This window comes from Galeopterus variegatus, unplaced genomic scaffold (assembly GCF_000696425.1).
Source record: "Galeopterus variegatus unplaced genomic scaffold, G_variegatus-3.0.2 Scaffold44, whole genome shotgun sequence".
In the NCBI taxonomy this organism is placed as follows: Eukaryota; Metazoa; Chordata; class Mammalia; order Dermoptera; family Cynocephalidae; genus Galeopterus; species Galeopterus variegatus.
The window spans coordinates 281342-287841 of NW_007726155.1; positions in this window are offsets into that span (position 1 = coordinate 281342).

The window sequence follows — 6500 nt, forward strand, 5'->3', positions numbered from 1 at the left end:
ACTTCGAGTATAATCCTGGCCTTTTCAGCCAAGTTCTTGCAGGTGCAGATGCAACCTTGTACTCTTGCAAAGCACTGCACGGAAGCCAACGAGCTCACTTTCTGGTCTTTGTAATTCCTCAAGGTCTCTGATACAGAGCCAGGAAATCTGATTGAAACTAATATGCATTTTTTCCTCCTATCATTCTCTAGATTGTCATATCACAGGCACTTGCTTACATTGGGAAAGACATCCATTAAATAAGGATGAATAATACCCATTTAAAGTAACTTGTCTGTATTTTCATGTCTTTTGTAAGCAACTTCTGAGTGCTGACTTCTCAATTTTAAGATTCCTCTTTTCCCCCAACTATCCCACATTTCTGAAATGAGGGTATAGTTTATAGCAAACATGTGCATTTAATATAATGTTGCTATTAAATTCATGGTACACTTGATGGAGAAAAAACATGAAATGGAAAACACAACACTAGTAAACATTAAATATCGTTAGGTTGACTCTAACCTGCTCATCCTCTTCTTGAATTTAGTTCATGTCTACACCATACACATAATCACAAGACTTTAAAGTTAATAGAAACATTAGATGTAACTGAGTACAGTAGATACAATATATAATCTGCCAACTGAGCCTTGACCAAATTTGTCCCTTATTAAGGACATAGAACTAGCAAGTGACAGAGCTGGGCATTGGAAGTCAGCAAGCTACCTTCTAATGTAGGCTTGCTCAAACAGAGAACACTCAAAGTCTATCAACCTAACTTGCCCAACAAGTCACCCTGATCAAGCGCTAAATTTCTGATCCAAGAGCCTTGACCAAATTTGTCCCTTATTAAGGACATAGAACTAGCAAGTGACAGAGCTGGGCACTGGAAGTCAGCAAGCTACCTTCTAATGCAGGCTTGCTCAAACAGAGAACACTCAAAGTCTATCAACCTAACTTGCCCAACAAGTCACCCTGATCAAGCGCTAAATTTCTGATCCAATCTGGTCACTGATATGACTACATAATCAGATATCCTCTTTGTTTGTAAACAGTTCCTCATTCTGTCCCTCTCACTCTCAGTGACTGAAGTGGTGTTAGGGTTTGGAGTTTGGAAATAACTTATGACAGGACGTGGGCCTTTGCTCTTAGGTGCCCAACTCCTAGAGGATCCCAACTTTTCTACTTATACTAAACTGACAACATTTGGAACGATCACATGGTGGCGCTGCCTTCCAGCCAACAGTTCTGGCTCCACAGCAGAATTTTTCCAGCTATGTTTGTGGAATTATTTTAAGATCCTACTGCATTTTGCTCTTCTGCTTTTATAAAAATTTTATTAGAAAGTGTAAAAATGATATTTAATGATAAGACATTTAGCTCTTCTACACCTAATAAAAACATGTCAAAGAAAGAACTTTCCAGATGTGCTTTAAAAAAATCTCAAATCTTAGGCTCTCATTGGGCCTATCAGCAGTTGTGAAGAAAGAATAAAATAAGCAAACATATAGGAAATATGTTAAATATTTCATCAAATATTGTGCTCAAAGAGAGAAAATTAAGATTTTTTTTTAGCTTTCTGAATATGGAACTCCTCTTTAAAAATGTAAGTCTCTTCCTCACCTTCCCTATATTGTATGTTTCTATAAGATTTCGCTCATTACATATGAAAGTAGAGGACTGCCTGTATATTGTTTATTTCTTAAAAGAATATATTGAGATCAATTCAAACTAGTCAAGAGTTTGGTGACTCAGGATTGTAAAAAGCCTGCATAATTATCTCAACAGCCAGGAGTCATCAGAGGGTGAAGAGGACAAAGACGAGGTGCAGTGAAAGGTCCCTTTGAACCATGCTCCTGTTAAGCAGTTGGAGTGGGTTCCCCCTCTACTTCTGCCGAGAAGAAAGCCCAAATAGATTTCTTATACATCTGATTATACTGTTCTGGTTTTGTTTTCTATTATTTTTACATATGCATAGAAATCTAAGAACACTTCTTATTTAGGTTAACCCATTGAGGCCAAAAGTCACCATCTTATATTGTAGATTCTTTCATGTTGCTGACATGGCTCCATTTTTAAAGGAAATCTCAGAGACTCTTAGAATTTTAGAGTGGAAGGGACCTATGAGATCATCAAACAGCACTTCTCTCCCCTTAGCATACAGAAGAATCACTGGGGTGTGTACTTATTATGCAGATTTCTCAGCCCCAACCCTAGAGGTCTGGGAGGCCTAGATATCTGCATTTTCAGCAAGCACCCCAGTGATTCTAATGCTTGTGGTCCTCAGACCTCATTTTTGAGAACCCCTGATAAAATCCAACACCCTCCAGCCCCCGCATATGACAAATGAGGAAAGCCCCCCTCCCCTAAGCTCTCTCAGGTGACCCAATTAGAATGTATAATATCAACAATCTTTCGAAGACTGGAGAAAGCCATTACTACTACTAAGACTTGAATAGATGATGCTCATAAATAAGAAATTTATGGCTAGGGCCACAGCAGCCATAGGTAACCCACCTCTGGAAGTTCATAATATAAAACCTTTAATACAGAGTGGTGTCTTTTCTCTTTTCTAAATACCATTTCAGCCTGTTAAGAGAAAAGAAATTAATGTTCAGAAAAAGTAGTTACTCCATATGTGAAGTAACTACTTTTCTATAATGTCTTATGACATCTGGGGTTCAGCATCATTGAACAAGATTAAATGAACGTTATAGAGCTATAAAATTGCATGTAAAATAACGCAAAATTGTTCAAAGGACTATCAAAGTAGCCTGGGAATGAATTTCCACTAAAATTAATTGTCACTTTCTAAACGTAGCTTAGCTAAGCTGTTACTAAACTGAAAGGATTCTTTAATACATGGAATTGTCAAAAAAATCAAATAAGTATTCCCCAAACCATGTGAATAATAAATAATGTCATTGTGAAGTCAATATTTTTTTGTTCATCATTGCTACTGAAATTTAGACTCCCATTGTATATGTGTGTGTTGAATGTACCTTTTTAGAATATCCAATAAAATAAGCCTTTGGATATTCTATGCTCCTGTGTCCTTCAGAAATCATGAGGTTGACGGAATCTGTGTTAAATGTTTTTGTTTTGGTTGCTGCCTGAGAAAAGTTAACAACTCATTTAATGAAAATTTCTTTATGAAAGATTTCTTTATGAATATTTCAACTTCTAATATTAAAGTCAGAATTTTTCTTGGACTTTTATTTTGGAACAAGTGTTTATTTGGGATTAAACTGACAACTTTGTATTATAGAAATGAGCATGAAGTAAATATGAATGTTTCTGAGTTTTTCTTATAGAAAATTAATGGTATCTCTCATTGTTTTACATACAAAGAAGCAATTTTTAATGAAGGCTTAAGGTGAAATTTTTAGTTTTAGAACTTTAAATTATATGACGAACAGGGAAAAAGAAAGGACTTTGAACATTTTAATAAACCTATTGGGTTTCTTTTTTCCAATAGAGCTACTAATTTTGTGGACATACATTAAACGCTCCCCAAATTTCTCAGACTTCAATCTGGTAATGTGGCTTGCAACCATTGTGTGCTTTTAAAAGCAGTTTTAACATTATCCTCTCATTATTCGTTTTAATAACAGGTCAACTATCACTTTGCATGTATCTTCATGGAGAATTTAGTTTCATTTAAATTATTTCACAAAAGACTTTTAAAATTTAAAGTAGTGAGTGTACTTTAGCTTGAGACATCTAGCACCATTTGTCCCAAATTTAAAACCTTATCAGTTGCATCGAAAGTTATTCATTCTTCATAACAGTCTTACCTGTGTAAGTTGAACCAGGTTTATTTGCCTTCTGTTTTGGATCTGCATGTGCCCCCTGCTTCCCCATTTTATACCATCTGTGCCCTGTGCAGTTGGGGACCCTTTCACATCTGGCTACAAGCTGGTGTAATGCCCTTCCTTTTGATCTAGCTTCATCTAGTGGTTCGCTCAGTATTTTTAAGGTCAGACTGAGAACTTTTCTGTTCTAGTTATTTTTGATTTTATATTGTGTGTTGTGTTTGATGTGCAGATACATGTGAAAGTTGCTTATATAAGCCAGTAATTTTTATTCCAGCATTTTGCAACAATAAGGTAAGACTAGACTGTACTTTTTTTTTGCTTGAAAATGTAGTGATTTATGTGTTTAGTGCAAACATTTAGATTATTTGTGCAAAAGTTCTTGCAGTTTTCTAATTTTGAACTATATTGCTATGAATTTGTACTCCTTCCTTTTTCAATTTAATAATTTCACAGTTTTAAGTCTTATTAGTTTGAAGAACTTTGTTTTGAGATCTTTTCTAATCTGTTGTCACTAATGCTCACTCTGTATTTGGGTTCTTTCAGTATAGAAATGTCATTTTCATCCCCAGGTTTAAAATTTCTTGCAAGTTTATCAACCACGTTGCTTAGTCTTAATTAGGCTCCAGGTATGTGTGTGGTGATTATTATAACCCTGTTTATTCCAGTATGTATTGAAATTTACTGTCTAACACCTCTAATGTGTGTGAGGCTCCTTGCATGGAGCCTGACACTTAGTAGGTCGTCTGTGGTGCTCTGATGGGAAGCAACTAGGTCTATTTTTACACTACCCCACTGAATACATTTGGTAATAGAACTCATCTTGGTCCCTTAGAAAATGCATTTTGCTTATTTTAATTCTTTTTCTTTACACTTTACCAAGAATGCTTTCATTTTAGAATAAGTCAATTACCCTTATTTCTCTTTTATGCTTCAATTCGCTCCTTAGATTCAGTTGTCCCTGATTTAGCCAAGTAAAGTGAACTTACTGTTCCTTTTTGTATGCTTTCATTTTAGAATAAGTCAATTACCCTTATTTCTCTTTTATGCTTCAATTCGCTCCTGAGATTCAGTTGTCCCTGATTTAGCCAAGTAAAGTGAACTTACTGTTCCTTTTTGGCTGTCCAATATATCCTTTAAAAACAAACAAGAAAACTCTTATTTCTTCTGTTCATCTGCAGAGTTTCCTATCTCTCACTGCAGAAGCAAGCAATTCAAGATTATGTGTGTGATGCCCAATTAATTTTAACACAGTGAATTTAATGAAATCTTTGAGGGGCAGGGCATAACACTCTGAAGGCTTTGAAATTTCATAATATCTCCTTCTCATATTTGAGTCTGATTACTGCCACCATGCATTGTATGGGTACTTTTTCATCTAGTGGTTATTGATGCACTTTTTGGAATGTGTTCTCAGTTTTATTAGCATAGGCTCTGCCTTCCCACCTCACATACAGTATTTTGGAAGCCAAAACCGTGCAATGCCTTTTTTTCCCCCCAGTGATTCTTTTAGTGCAGTAACTGTTATTAAAGAACCTTTGACTGCTTTTTACTAATGAATGTATTAAAAATCTCTGGAATCCTACAGGACGATAGGTCTTTTGTTACAGGAAGAAAAGAAAACAGTAGCATTTATAAGGCTCAGCAAGTTAAAATATATATCATTGAAATATGTTTCTATTTCCCATCATCTGGCTGGGCCATGGTGCTGACTAGCTTATTTCTTGCCAGAGAAAATAAGTTTAAATCATAAGCATATTTAACTAGCAAACATAAATCATAAGCTTTTATAATCATAAGCACATTGAACTCTGGTACCATCTGTACAGATGGTATGGCTAACTGTGTGTGCTCCTCCCAGCATTAAAGATGTGGACAAGCTCTTACTCCCCAATTTCCTCTTTAACTCAGGAAACTTAAATCATTTGGTTTTTGTACATATAGGATTCTGCAAAGTATGGACCTGGAGGAAGGCTTCAGGTCTTAGGAAACATTTGGGTTTTGTGATTCAGTTTTACTGCAGAAGAATGATGGATATGAAAGTTAAACACTAAAGCAATGTACCTTTTTTAAGACAAAAATAATTAGTGTTTCCTGAAGATAGTCAAGTTATAAAGGACAAGTCTTTGGTTTTCAGAATATATCTTTTTAATACGGCTGGCTGGTTAGTTCAGTTCGTTATGGTACAGCCTTGTAACACCGAGGTTATGGGTTGGGATCCCCATACCGGCCAGCTGCCAAAAAAAAAAAAAAGAAGAATGTATTTTTTAAAAAAACGAACATCATGGAATCAAATAAAATTTTAACAGAGGTGCATCAGCTTTCAAAGAGTGTTCACTAGGTTGGTTCTACAGAAATACTTAGATACTGCTAACAAAGTTCTTACTGTAAAGTATTTTTTAAAAAGTATTTTAAAAAGTGTAATAAAATGAGAACACACCCACACTGATATGCATTGCCAGGCAAGATTTTAACATTTTGGAAGCCGGCGAGCATAATTTATGTACTCATTGATTTTGTTTTATGAAACATTACTTTTTAACACCTTTTTATTGTAAAAGAAAAGATACAGAAAATCACACAAAACAAATATGTAACTTGGTGAATTTTTGTAAGGAGAATACTCTTATGATAACAGGTCAAGGGCCAGCCCGGTGGCGCACTGGAGAGTGCACCGCTTGGGAGTGTGGCGGCGCTCCCGCC